The 14,087-nt window shown below is 41.1% G+C and overlaps 1 protein-coding gene across 4 annotated transcripts in view; it reads right to left on the bottom strand.

Moving 5' to 3' along the window:
* nav1b (neuron navigator 1b) overlaps positions 1-13,932 on the bottom strand; it is a 68,811-nt gene extending 54,879 nt beyond the window's left edge. For 2 of the 4 annotated variants that reach the window (XM_076096892.1, XM_076096895.1), the window contains exon 1: positions 13,647-13,918. The gene's annotated coding sequence lies outside the window, so the exon portion shown is untranslated. Of the gene's footprint in view, positions 1-13,646 lie in introns of all 4 variants that reach the window. The other 2 variants (XM_076096893.1, XM_076096894.1) reach the window with 2 other exon arrangements.
* Positions 13,933-14,087: the final 155 nt, after the last annotated feature.

Raw genomic sequence — 14,087 nt, 5'->3', positions numbered from 1 at the left:
TGAATAAACATCCGAGTCACTTTTAAGCAACAGTCACAAGGGCAATTGTACCGAGTCGGACCTAGAAACACTTACAACCAAAGTCGGAATTAGATGTCAGGTCTGATATGATTAGTGGATTTATCAATAAGTTAAATAAGTTTTCCTGTATAAAAAGTGTATCTGCTATTTGTCACACATGCAGACTCACAGGTGCACATATAAATAATTAAATCAAATGCATATAACAGAGTTTTGTAAAACAAGAATTTCACAGACAGTTATTACACGATCATATGAAATTTCTGATGACACCCTTAAACTAGAGATGATCTTGTTGGGATCACACCAGCTGCGACACCAAATCAGGCCACGGGCACTAAAGCCAATTGGCAGCCAATGGCGCTTCCCCACTTCCTACCCCACCCCTACTTCCGGCCCCCTTACGCGGACCACACCTATCTTCTGAGGGGCTCAGGATGAAGAGCAGGTCAGGTGGGCAAGGTGGCACCACATAAACACCTGTTAAAGTACTCAAAACCGCCTCTGTGGTAGTCCTTTCAGTAGGTGTCTCCAGGATCACATTTCGCCATGATGACACACACACACAAAACTGCATGTTCTGTGAATCTAAACTGTCAGGGCTGAATGAGGCCGGATGTTTCGTCTTACCCAAGTAAATAAATGTCCAGCATTAGTCAATGCTCAGTGCAGAGACATTAAGAAGACAACAGTACGCCGCGGTGCAGACTAACGTTCTCTCCACAGAGACGAACTACACTTAACGGTATGATGCAGTTTACAGTAATACAATTTAGACCCACGTGCTGCTTTAAAGTGAACGGGGGCAAATCGAACAAGCCAGTGAGAGCGCTGAAGGGAAGCTCCATGTCTTTACATCTCTCCCACACTCTTCTTAACTGTCACTTTCTCTCACACACACACAAACACACACACCCTTCAGCTATTTTGAACAGATATATTAGTGACTCATATTTCAAAATTTCTCTGGTGACATTATACTTTGTTTTCCCTCCAGGGCTCATGTTTGAATGCGACTTTGAGCTTCTTATTTTAACATGCCAGCCTTTTCAACAAGCCATCATCAAAGGAATCCATCCAGGAGACAGCACGAGGAGCTAAAGCTGCCCCAGTCCTCCAAACCTATAATCAGCCCGAGGGCCATACTAAAGATACTCGTGCTGACCAAAAACATGTCAGAGAGGAATCACTTTACTCTGGTGAAGCCTCCAAGAGTCGGATAATACACTCGTAAGACAGCAGAAGAGTCGAATTTCTGAAGATAAATGACTTCAAACGGAGTTGACCAAATCTGAGGGCCATCGTCACTCAGCGGATCTTTAAGGGCTTTTGCAATTATTGTTTTGATTTTGTGCCAAATGTCATCTTGTGGGGCGTCATCTTATGAATTTGTGAATGTTCAGTTCACTTGCAGATACTCTACATAGCTGAGTTTGGCCCTGCTGTTTCAGTCTCTCCGGGCTCCAGTTTCTCTCCATTCCAGCTGAGCACCGACAGATAATAGAGTTGAACGAGTGCATCATTATCTACATAATTCAATTTTTCCAAGACTGTTGCACTATCTACTTTTACAAGAGGCCTGATCTCATTTTTATATAGCAGCATCAAGTCCCAGATTCCTGATTGTCACTGCTTCCTGTGTCCTAGCTGTGTCGGAGAGGGAATCTGTTTGGGGGCAAACATGAACTCAGGTCAACTTACACACATGTGCACACAAGGACACATTCACATTTGCAGATGAACACAGAAGTGGACAGAAGTAAAGCATGGCTCTATTTACATTTTGGCTGGAGGCAAACTGTTAGGTGACACCAGTCCAGAATTTGTGTTTCTTTTGTTTGCGACGGCTGAAAGCTGCACTTTGTCTTATTGTTTTCCCTCCAGCACCACAGTTTTTCAGCTATTTGGGATACTTTGACAGCAAAATAGCTGGAAAGTTAAAGCCACAGTTTTTTGGTATATTATATACCTTTCATATTGTGTTTTTTTCTTTTATCTGTTTAAATAGAATATAGTCAATGTATTATTTTCAGTCATCTAGTAATTTACGATGAGGAGTTGAAGACAAAGCTTCAAATGAACAAAATGGAGCCATAATAGTATTAGATTAATCTTACTATTCGTTTGCTCATTAAAGACAATTGACATTAATTAAGACATTTTTAGTGGTGTGGTTCAAGGGACGGCAATGTCATTCGTTCGGCCCATCACATTTGGTCCAGACAAAAATATCTTAACTATGTAATGAGATTTTACACACACATTCATGGTCCCCTGAGGACGGAGCCTATACCCACCTTTTTTTTTGTATTTGTGCCACCGTCAGGTCAATATTTTTGGTTCAGAGTAAAACAGCTCAACAACTATTGGATGAATTACATTCCAAATTGGGATAACCATTCCTGTTGCCCTCTGGATAATATATGTAATAACTTTGGTGATCCCCTGACTTGTCCTCCAGCTCCATCAATACTTTAGTTTATGACCAATCACCTGCAGAACAAAAAAAACTGCACATTGTGTTTAGTGCTAATTAATGATTGAATGCTAACATGCTAAACTAAGATGGTGAACATGGTAAACATGCTAAACATCAACATGTTAGCATTGTCAGTGCACTGAAACTCAAAGTATCACTGATGTGCTTTAAAACTGTTTTGTTTTTTAAGGGTGCGTTTCCTGCTATAGGATCATTTTCTTTCGTAATCGCATTGTCTCTTCAACATCGATAATAGTCTCCCTCCTCGTCCATCACACGTTGTAATACCATTACAGCTCTCTGCAGCAGCATTCCCCTGCAGTGTGCTTCAACTGTGTTTTTTTCCGTCTTGTCATCGCCTACAAATGTCACTTCACTCATTTATTTTTGCTTTTGTTGAACATCAAGATTACTATAACACCATTAAATACTGACATATTGTCTTTTCCATTAAAGCCCACTGTACTTTTTGTGGCACGTGAGATTAGAGTGGGAATTTAGGCGGGCTAGTTAATCTGTTGGCTCATTACAGGGTTTTATCCCTTATAAGTCCCTTTACGTGATTAACCATGGTCAGTAATGCCATGACATCATCGACACCCTCAATAATGCTTCGGCTTCCGGCAGCTGTGTTTGAAAACACTGATGATTAGAGATAATCCAAGCAAACACCAAGCTTTTTTAAAGAGTAAAAGTCCACATTGGATCAGGTTATTAAACATTACTGATGTTCTGATACAGTGATGTAACGGCAGGGGATTTATCTCCGATGTGAAACATCTGTCGCTGTAGTAAGAAAAGGTGTCACGAACAACATCGAAGGTGCCTCGAGACATGACAGTGTGACAGTGAGCCAGCATGCACAGTATAAGGACCCTGGAATTAAAGCAACTGTCAGGGTTTAAGGCAAAAAATGGTAGCAGGGATGGACCTAAACGCAGAGAGACACAGGGGAACAGAGGGATGAATAACGGTGATTAGACACAGGAGGATTCAATCAGGGGCGGGGCAGACAATCGAAAAGGTAGGAAAACATGCAAAAGCAGGAAGTGAAGTGAACACAAGACACAAGAGGCAGGGAAATTCAAAATAAAACAGGAAACCAACTAAACGAAACCCAATACCGTGACAGCAACTAAATGGAATTCAGCTATTATTCATTTTTTTACATTTACACCTGTGCTATTTCTCCTGTCTCATGTCACAATGTCTTGAAAATGTCTCCCTATGAAAAAGCCCTTTAGTTGACTCTTTCATAAGACTCTGGAGTTTTCTGTTCTTTTAGTTAACTTCCTGCTGCCACTAGGCGGCGCTATGACCATGACTCAATATTGGCATGTAGGTTATCATCATGACGTAACTGGACTACAGATGCAGTTGTAATTGGCCTTCCATACTTCATTTTATCATTGTCTCTTTAATATAAGTGTGACCCGCAGTGTTATATTGTGACTGTGGGCCATTGATCCTAAAATAAAAGACCTCCATTAACATCATAAAAAATGAATACTCTTCTGTGAAATAAAACATTCACATTCAGAGGAGAGGAAAGTAAGGCGCCATTAAAGATAGCATATATTAATAATTAATTATTAACTTTGTGATTTGATTTATTGGTTTTCCAGTAATGCGTTTGTGTCCGTTAAGCAGAGGCTGATCAGCATCCTGTGAGGTGCTAGCAGCTCCGGGCGTGGCTTAGGTGTGAGTGAGACAACACAGAGAGGCGACTGCTTGTTCAAAAAAACAATGGCAGCCCTAGAAGAAGTTAGTGTAGTCATATCACAATTGGAGAGTATTTCTCCATTCAAAGAAGAGCAAAGAACGGCACTGAAGGCTTTTCTCAACGGGAAAGATGTTTTCGCTCTTCTCCCGACTTACTTCGATGAGGGTTTGATTGACAGATGGTTCATCCAATAACCTACGACCTGATTTTGAAAGTTTCTGCCATTCTTTTTACTGTGTAACAAACCATCTGGCGGGTCAGGTTATTTGTGGGGTGCATCACGCTTTCAATCCAATACAGAACAGCAACACAGCAATGAATCTTGTTAATTTCTCCCTTTGCAGTTTTCAATCTTCTGGGCTTGGACCCCTGCTGGTTTCCATTCCAACATGCTTTTACGAGCCATTTCACACCTGAAAGTGCAATGAACCACCTGTGGCCTGGGGACCAGGTTTTGATACAAACAAACACACAGTGAACTACAGGCTTCAGGCACAAATAATAAGCATTTTATGTTTAAAGTGTCATCATGTTTTTTAGTGCCAACATTAAATTGATAAACAAGTAACATGAATCTTTGCATTCAGTATGGTTGCTTTGACGACTTTTGTGGCTTCAAGCTAATGCACGGACTGATTCAATCCTGCAGTGACCTGATTCTCTTTTAAAAAGAGAAGCCTAGAGGAGCCGGATTCCAAATTAAACTTAGGAGAAGCCTTTTAAACTAGCGTTGTCTGCAAGCCTTAAAGCTGAACAGGGTCAATGAGGCCTTCCACATATGATATCCCAGGTTACATTGCTGCTCTGACATGAATTATTTCTTTAAACCTGAAATAAAAGTAGACACATTGCCCCAGAAGGATCAGAAAAGGGGATTGTAAGCAGCACAGGATGTTGTATTGTGAGATCCCTTATGCACAGTGAAACAACCTGCCTCTGCAGTTATGCTGCCATTATGCAACCGACACAGTTCTCTGAAGTGAACTGAAGCTCATGTAAGAACAGGAAGGCTGCCTTCACAGCATACTGCAGCGCTGTGATGAGTCAAAGTGTGGGCAGTTGTCTGTGGCGGACCATCAGTTCTGCGAACTGGGTCATTAGGACAGGTAGGAAAAGAGAAGTGCGTTGGAAATACACTTGAAACCTCTCCGAACTCTGCAGCAACAGCACCTAAAATAGTACAAGGGATCCAGTTCATGTATAAGCAAATACAACACGATTCTTCACTTTCATCCTTGAGGCCTCCACGAAAAGTCTGCAGTAAGTAAAAATGTGCAGCTTTCTGTTTCTCTGTGTATAGATCTTATTGAAAGCATAGGAATGGTGACCTATGGGTTAAATTGAAATAGCATAAATAATGTGTTCATTTCTAGAACTAAATTTGCAAATTCTCAGGTGAATCATAATTAGTTTATCGCAAATTAGCAGGTTTTGTCATGAAAGCGTTACAATAACTTCTTTGATATTTGAGTTTTCAAAGCCTCAGACAACATTGGCCAGATAACCCTAAAACCTAAATTTGTGTATTATTTACAAAAAGCACATTAGGGCTGGTCGATACGGAGAAAATCAAATATTGTATTACATTTCACCAAATGTCTAGATATCTGTATTTCAACGACATATAGGGTTAAACATTGGTGCTTTTACAGTGTTTACACAATGAGTTTACACACTTGTTTACACAAGTGTTTACACAATGAGATTTTTAATAATTAGTCATCAGTGATGTGGATATAATGATTAAGTTGGTAAAGGCAATAATAATAATAATAATAGAACAGCTAGATCAGTCTGGCAATTTCAGAAAATAATGTCACTTTATTGTAATGCAGCCTTTAAAACCAGTAAAAGATAACACTTGTGACGTGTTACGATATACATTTAAATCTAGGATGATCTAGTCTCATATCACTATATAGATGTCATATCGATGTATTTCCTTGCTCTACAGCAGATGAATCTATGTTGTTTGCTTATAAGAATCTTGCCCTTATAAATATGAATCAAACTGCCAATAATATACTTCTTATAGATTTTTAGACCATACTTTTGGCTGGTATGTTAATGATGAGATGTATACCCTGCTGATTAGGGGTGTAAAAAATATCATAAATATCAAGTATCTGGTTATTAGGTTTTGTGATACTGTATTGATCTCAAAAACACTGTGTGGATTTTTAATAACAGTTTACACACACAGACAGACTCAGTCAAACATTTGATTGGCAAAGTGTGTGTCCTCTCAAAGTAGTGCTATGATGTTGTATGTTATATTGACTGTGATAAAAGCACATGCAAATCCTACTTTTCTGATTGCATGAAAAAAGTACACTTTTTTTTACAGATATTATGCATATGGTGGTGTGTTCTTTATGACATTTTTCCTTAAAATTAGACTTTAAAATATATTCAACATGTTGAATCGTAACCCCTGTTTCAACCTATTGTATCGCCAGATTCCTGCCAATACACAACCACACTGCTGTGAAATCCTAATCCCATTTTTTAAGGAATGTCATTATTTTTTTGAATAGAAATGTTCTCTTTTTTTCAATTCGGAATATTTTAAATGTGTCTCATAAAACGGGAATTTTCCACGCAGTATTTAAAAGTTAAAAGTACTACAATTGATGTTTGGCATGTTTTCATCCAAAAGCAAAGATGGAACTTTATAACCCAAAAGACCTCTACATCTATGTATGTGTACAAACACCCATTTTCTACAATGTCAGAGTCAGAATGGCAGGAGTCCTTCCTTCAGTTGTCACAGTCAAAGCTGCCATTTTTATGACACATTGAGCATCTGCTCTTCTCGTTTCTGAAAGCCCGTCGGCTCGTCTCAACAGCCAGCAGAGGCATCAACACGTGCATTTTGATTTCCCATCAAGCACTTTGGGCAAAAGACAGAAAACAGTATTGCATACCGGCTGCTATAGCACAACGACACGCAGAGCAGACATGTATGCAGGTTTCCATTCATTGCACACCTTAAGCCAGAAGGGGGGGAATTAATTAGTGTAAACAGTGTTAAATGGTTGGAGTGAAAACCTGCGTGCATATGGCTCTCAGTGGTACCACTGCGCTCAGTCTGTAATACTGCAGAACCAAAACTCACCAACTGAAATGTTGACCCTCTCCATCTGTCATGTATTATCTACATCACACTTCCTTTTAGGAAACACAGGATTCCTAGTTGAGTTGTTTAAAGTCAGCAGTTATTTAAAGTGAAATGAACACAAAAAATGTGTCTTAAAGGAAACTGGATCAGGAACAATCCAACATAGTGTGTTAAACGTTATAAAACCTTCCTGATGATTTGTCCAAATCTAACTTTTTAAATCTAAACTTGAAAACCTACCTCTTCACGGCTCACTATAATTGAACAATTTGGAAATTACTTTGATCTGCCACTGTGGATGAAATGAGTTTTATAAATGAGCTGCCTACTGTTCTTCACCCTTCACCCAATTTCAAAAGGGATTCATAAAATTGAACAAGTGGCCTGAATAAGTAAAAATAAATAGATAAGTACAATAGTAGGCTATAAACAAATTGTTTTTGTTTTCCTTAGCTTAACCGAAGTTAACTAACTAAACCTAATCTGAGGTTTACATTTGAGGAAAACATTTCAGTTTTGTTTAGTTTTTTTACAACCTGGTCTATGTTTTCAGTTTTGGCCACATTCATCTGTTTTGTTAATTGCTCACTAACAAATTGTAGTCAGGCTCTGTGGATGTGAATGCACAGCTGTGCAACACCAGCATTCACATCAAATACATTTACTGATGGACTTTTCCACTAGAGGTTTTGGGTTCTATAAAACTAAGACATAGGCGTTGGCATCGTGAACTAAACTACAGAAGCACGACATCGCATGTAAACATTTCACATGAAACAGAAACATACCAACAGCAGAGGAGCTCCACTATGGCCGCCGCATATTGAAGGATTCGAATACAGCCACTGTCTTCAAGTTTATCTAAACAGTGTTATGACCAAGAGCCTCCTGTGTCCTTCCATCAATGTGTGGTTCAACCTCAGCTTCAGATCCCGGGGGGGGGGGACTGAAGTCTGAAATGTCAGTTCTCCAGGGAGGTGCAGTGTCTGCAACGTGTCACTCAACAGCTGTCAAGACGTTTAAAGTGACAATAATTGTAACCTGAAGACTAAAGAACTACACTTAAGTGGGTTTCTACAATTCAAGTTATATAATTTATTGTATCTGACTACACTTCAAGCAAGCGCAAGTATGAATCATTATATATTTACGAAGGAAGCCACAGATCAAGACATGCATTAAAATATGGAATTAATATGTCTTTAAGATAACAAGACAAACACCTTAAACTGCACTTCATTAGTAACTAAAATATGTTTTCTGACGGAAAAGATCACCCCTGACCTGACATTTTCACCCAAAACCATTCATGTTTGACATCCTCGCCTCTGGCAGCCATCACAGACTCAAAACATCAAAACAAAAAGATGAGGCCAAGACCTCTGCACCTCTGCACAACAAGGGAGGAGTCACCTTCATCTTGTGTTGCATCTTTGTATCTAATCCGACAAATCTCTTTTCTGAACATTCAAATATTGTATAACAGTTGTATGAGGAACACGTAAAATATGTATCAGGTTTTCCGAGGCTGTCATTTTGGGTTAGCCAAGGTGGAACATGTCTGCCACTGGAGCGTGTCTGTGGACAAGACTTTCCAAATCAGACAAACCGCACACACACACACACACACACACACACACACAAACACAAAGAGACAGTTGGATTCGGGACACACTGAGACGTGGCATTTACAAGGGAACAAAAATCGCCCTTTGAACATGATGCTCTCCGGCATTTGAGAACATCCCATCATAACATCCCTGTGCGTGCATGCGCTATAATATCATAATCATCATCATTATGTTGATGATATGTGTAATTTAAAATCAGCTACGGATTTACTGCACAGCCGTTCAACGTAAGCACAAAGCGCTCAGTGGTACTTCTCTGATGAGAAGGAAGCTACAAAGCAGCTGCTTTTATGCACAGGGTCTTGGAAATGGTGCAGGCAGCTGGCCGGAGAGAAAATGATGCCCTCAGCAGCATTTTGTCACCACCATAATAGTTGTCGTCTTACCACAAGACACTATTTCTGTGTTGTCTTACCATAATCCAGAGTGACATGAGTTAAGTTCAAAAGTGCAGCAAGTTGCACACACAACAGATCTGCTTTATTGGCAATGACATCACCAGCCATTAGTGGTATTCCCAGAGCCATGGACTCCCTCTCTGGAATTGAATTATGTTATGGTCTGTATTTTGTGCATTTGTGAGTGCAAGGGCTGTATGGAACTTAAATACGTTATGGAACCAGCCAGAATGTGTTGTAGAGAAGCACAGGGTTTTGAAAATGTCACGTGCCTGAAGCTGAATGCATTGTCAGATTATTTCTTTACTTATTATCCATGTTAAATGTCCTGAGGAATATCTGCTATGGACTGGGATATTTAACCGATATTCATGATTGAATCCAGGGATACTCTCAACGTTCCTCTCAAGTTGATTTTTTTGGCCACTTGGGGGCTGAAAACATTATTTAAATATATTATCTCTATGCTGGCAAACAACTGCTGATTTACAAATTAAGCAACATAAGCATTTATTTGGAGTTGCGTTTCTAGTCACCCAATGAAATTAATATGCACACTACTTTTAGCTCTGTTTTGTCTCCACCAACCTGGGAATGAAATATCCGTCTCTTTGGCTGCTCAAACCCTCAACTATGTTCACCAGCTGGTCACAAACTGTATCTGTCTACCAATTGGTGCTTGGCAAGTAGTGTACAATGCTTTTTTAAGAGTTTATTTTTCTTTTTTAAAAAAGCTGCCTGCTGTGTTTGAAAAACGCCGCTAAAGTGATTGGTTAAAATGAACGGAAACAGTCCCAGGCTTGAAAAAAGAAACAAGCTGAAAGACCCTAAAGCACTGAGAGGAGCTGCATATTCAGGTTATAATTCTCTGTGGGTTCATCACTATGACCACGCATTACATTTAGTGATGTGAACATAAATGAATATAATATATAGAGTTAATATAAAATAGTGCTTATTGCAGGCAGCTTTAACGTGTTTATTTCCCCCCAAAGTAAAAAGTTTAAAAAAAAATAATATTTTGGTATTTTAGTTTATTGACAAATAAACGAAACGTGACATTTTAAAACCTCTCATGTTGAGCCACTGTTTGATCAAACAGCCAAACATGAATGATCACTACTGATCTCATTGAGATCAGTAGTCTCATTGAGATGAGTATAGTGTGAATTATGAGCGTGATGCAGTGGTAGCCAGTAGCACACGCACACGCACACACACACACACACACACACACACACACACACACACACACACACACACACTGCTATGAGTCAGCAGTACACCTCAGACAATTACTGGGCTCATGACTCCCGGTCACCGGCAGTAGGCTACAATAAAAGTCGAGCATGGGACCGCAAAGTCTTTGCAGGAATTAGTTTCAGCAGCCTGACTGTGTCCTGCTCCCCCTCCCCCCTTCTCTCTCTCTCTCTAGTCACACATGGTAGAAATATTTCAGTCAACCACAGGGTGGTTATGATTGTTAAAGGTCTTTCACAACAGTATAATGCAATTTGTAGCACTACACTTGTTTATCTGATTTTTTTTTTTGCCAACAAGGTCATTAGAGGGAATGGAAAGTTCAGATCAATGAAATGATTTAAAGTCCTTTGAATTAGAAATTGAACCGTGCAGCTGCATGCTTCTCACTAGTCAAATATAGTATTTAATATATTCTCAGTATCAACCAGGAATTCAAACTTACCTAAACAATGCGGTTGATCAAAGTTAGTGGCGCGTTCACAAGTGCACTGGAAGCTGCGTGAGGAGCAGGTGTCCATCAGTCCGTCCCTCTCATGATCTCGCACTGCAGAGCGCGCTGCTCTGTCCCTTATGCTGATTCCCAGAATGGACAGCAAACAGCAGCCTCCTGCTCAAACAGCGCGGAGGACCGGAGCATCAGCCTCCGTCCGATGCCTGGATCAGAGTGGGACTGCTCCCTTCTTCCTGCTTGCATAACAATACTCTCGACAGACCCTCTGCTGCAGCTGGGTGCCTGTGGATCAGACTACTTAGCCGAAAGGCTCCCTCTCCCTCTCTCTCTCTCTCTCTCTCTCTCTCTCTCTCTCGCTCTCTCTCTCCCTCTCCCTCTGACTTGCAAATGGACCTGGCACTGTTCCAGTCCAAGTCGCTCTGAACTAAAGTGCTGAGCTATCACACGCACCTGGTGAAACACCCATAAAACTGCCTCATCTCTCTCCCTCTCTTTCTATCTGTCGCGGCTTGGCGGGGTTGCGTATATGCATCTTTTTGTCCGCCTGGCGCTCAGTGTCCTGAGTCACAGCCAGACCCAGTGAACTAGACTTGATTTGAATTGTCACTGCATGTTTGTAGCTGGCCGCCTACAGGGCGCAGGCTCCCTCCGAGGGAATCAGGGCCAAAGGAAGCCGACTCAGAGGTGTCAGCACGGGGGGGATAACAGGAGCGAGATGTGGTGACAGCGTGGGCTCACACACGCTTTCCCCCTCACATCATCTTTGAGGAGGGTATTACAAACTGTGACTAAGACAAACCACCCCGTGTGTTGTGAGGCCAAAATATTGCAACAAGGGCTCACACAATCAACATGCGAGGGAAGAATATGTGCAAGGCCGAGTGTTTTAGCGCGCGCAGAGAGCAATGAAACACCATGCACGCTGGTGTGAAGATGCATGGCAACGGGTGGTGATCTGACGGTGGGTCATGTTATGGTCCCCTCTTGCACGTTCGAGCAAATTGCCTCTGCATGCAGTTAAATCGCCCTGCAGGATGACTGAAGTTCATGCGGAGAGATTAAAGACTCGAGGCAGTCTGGAAATTAGAGCCCTAGAACTCTCTGAGTTTGAGTCACAGATAGCAGATAAGTGAGGATTACAGTCAAAGATGGGCACTGGCTGGACACAGACATACTCAGAAACATGTGATTAATCTGCAAACACACTACACACACGCACACACGCTGTCTGACCTTGGTGGATACACATTTCTATCTACATTATTACATCTCTCGTACATAATTGCAGCTTATTAATTAAAAGGTGGCAAGATAAAGAGTGAGCGGGTTCACAGGCATGTACGAACAGCCCCAGTGAATTTAACTGATAGCAGAGTGTTTCGTCCCTCAACCATACTCTCACTGCTTATTAACATGTGCACTTCACACTCAAATGCGCTCTGCGCGTTCCGCTTCAGTGGATGAACCGTGTCACGGCTTAACAGCGAGAAGCGCACGCCGAGAGACAGCCAGGAGGAGAGAAATCAGGGTGTGTCTCTCTCTGCCACTCAAACATAATCTCTACGTGACCTCTACCGACTAATTTGTGAAACTACATCCCTTCGCCTCTCGTTGCAGGCAACGGAGCGTGGCGCAGAGCAGGAGTCAGCGGAGAGCACGTTCACACTCGGTGAAACATCAAACTGCTGCTTGTTGAATCTCGCTCTGCCATGAAGACAATTACCCCCCCCCCCCCCCCCTCTCCTGAAATGCATCCAATAATGTTTATTGGATGACGGCATTATGTGAAATATTATAAACATTTTTGGCTTGTTGTGTTTTGAGCAGCTTGCCTTTGTTTTCTCATATTGGACTCTCGAAACAACGTGAGCTTTACTACTAAACACTTTTAATTAGGCAGATTAGTGAAAACAAAGGGGCATTTAGTGTAATGAGTGCATTATAGTCACTGTTGACCACATATTGCAACATTCAAAAATTAAAATAAAACAAAGTAGGGCTGCAACTCACGGTTATTTTTCATTGTTGATACATTTCTTAATGTATCGATTGGTTCATATAAAAGGTCAGAAAAAAGTTTTAAAAGTGCCCTTCACAATTTCTCAAAGCCCAAATTGACATAATCTAAATGTCTTGTTTTGTCTGACCATGTGTCTGAAACCCAAACATACATGGTTTCATATCAAAGAAAGTCAAGAAATCAAGCAAATATTATCATTTGAGTAGCTGGAACCTGTGGCATTTTGCCAAAAGAATAATTGCTGAATTATTTTCTCCTTTCAATCCATTAATCAACTAATTGTTTCAGCTCTACAGTAAAGTTAAAACACCTACAAAAACATGCACTTGGAAATTGTAAAATGAGGCTCCGTGAGATTATTCTGGCAGAAATAACACACACACACACACACACACACACACACACACACACAGCATAAACCGAAAGCATCAGCCGCAGTCGATTTAACACTAAACACCGCCGTGCAGAAAGCCAAATACACCAACATGGTGACAGCTGGTTGCTATTCAAACACGTTACTCAGCATGAAGTCAACTCACCTCCTCCAGCTCTTCCTCCTCACCTTACAACTTGGCAAAGCTTCTGTGAAAAAAAACGCTGCCAAATGGGAGACCATTACCAGGGGAGGAGCCCTGGCTTCAAGTCAGGTCAAATGCAAAAAAAAAAGAGAGACTGTGCTGAATTCCTGTATGAGACTCCAATAAGCAATCAGCACTCCTCCTTACCCTGATGGATGGATCACAGCCCAGCCTTGTCGCTGCCTCTTATCCTCTCCTCTCCCTCTGGATTAAGTCCACTGAGTCTCTGTCACTCTTCTCCTCTCTTCCTCTCTTTTCCCTCCCTGTCATGAGCGTAATCACATGTGTGCACATGCACAACAATCCAAGGCGGATGTCCACAGAGCAGAAACAGAGGGCTAGTGTTGGCCAATCGCGGGCTAAAAATAGGCTTCTTGAGTTCATCATTGTCTCTTCCTATGA

Source organism: Anarhichas minor, unplaced genomic scaffold (genome assembly GCF_050575085.1).
Source record: "Anarhichas minor isolate MPS153535 unplaced genomic scaffold, ASM5057508v1 ptg000023l, whole genome shotgun sequence".
NCBI lineage: Eukaryota > Metazoa > Chordata > Actinopteri > Perciformes > Anarhichadidae > Anarhichas > Anarhichas minor.
Note: the sequence above shows the minus strand (reverse complement) of the source record. Positions and strands in the feature narration are given on the sequence as shown.